A 1,205-nucleotide genomic window follows, 5' to 3' on the forward strand; every position below is an offset into this window, starting at 1 on the left:
ATGGAGCAGCTGGAGACTTTAGATCCAGAGAGGGAGAGTGACTGTGTGCTGAAGACCTGGGGGGTACTGGGGAAGGATTGCATGAAATGGAGCCAGAGATGATGACTTGGCACAATGGAGCAGCTGGAGACTTTAGATCCAGAGAGGGAGAGCGACTGTGTGCTGAAGACCTGGGGGATACTGGGGAAGGGTTGCATGAAGGGGATTGTAACCATGGCAATGAGATATACGATACAATGAATGTAAGACTGATGTTCTCCCATGTAAACTATCACATAATTCACAATAAAACGTTAACAAAAAAAAAAAAAAAAAAGAGAGAAGCCATTGGACTGTTCAACATGCTTTGCACTATCAGGAAATCCAACATGTCCCCCTAAGTAAAGACTCCCCCTTTTCATCCCACACTCCCTCCCAGCTCAGTGCAGCCCTGAAACCAGGAATGAACTTCTGCCTGTATGTGATTTTTAAAGAATGGCTACTTTCCAATGATTTCCCGTCTTCTTTCATTTCATTTCTTCCACTCCATGGAATAAGCTCCCCTTCCTCTTCCTCCTCATCCTTTTACCCTCTCTCCCTCTCACTCTGCTCTCTCTCTCCGGCCTCCTGCCCTCTCCACCCCTCACTCTCTTTCTCTCCCCCCTCCTCTCTCTGCCCTCTCTCCCACCCTCTCTCCATCCTCTCTTCCAGCCCTCCTGCCCTCTCTCCCCTCAGGGGCCTGTTTTTGTACCATGATGCCGCTTGTGGGACCAGCTCTCCAGGCCTTGAGCACACGTCTGCACCCAGTGACTCTCCAATAAATTTTAAAGATTAGTCCCATGTTTGATATGTCATTTAAATTTTTCCCCCCAATTGTGGGTTCTCTTTTTACTCTTCTGGTGACATATTTTGATGCACATAAGGTCTTACTTTTAGAAGGTCCCAGTCATTTGTCTTCTGATATTTGCATTTATCAGATATGTTTGATATTGTTTATGCCATGTATCAGAGTCCCTAAGTATGTCCCTATTTTTTCATTGATAATCTTCATAGTTCTATGTGTGACATTTAAGTCTTTAATCCATGCTGAGTTCGTTTTTCTACATGGTGTGAGATATGGGTCTTGTTTCATTCTTCTGCAAAATGGATTTCCAGTTTTATCAGAATCAATTATTGAAGAGACTATCTCCTCCACATTTACTGTGTTTTGGCCTTTTGTCATAGAT

This window comes from Chrysochloris asiatica, unplaced genomic scaffold (assembly GCF_000296735.1).
Source record: "Chrysochloris asiatica unplaced genomic scaffold, ChrAsi1.0 scaffold00006, whole genome shotgun sequence".
Taxonomy (NCBI): Eukaryota; Metazoa; Chordata; class Mammalia; order Afrosoricida; family Chrysochloridae; genus Chrysochloris; species Chrysochloris asiatica.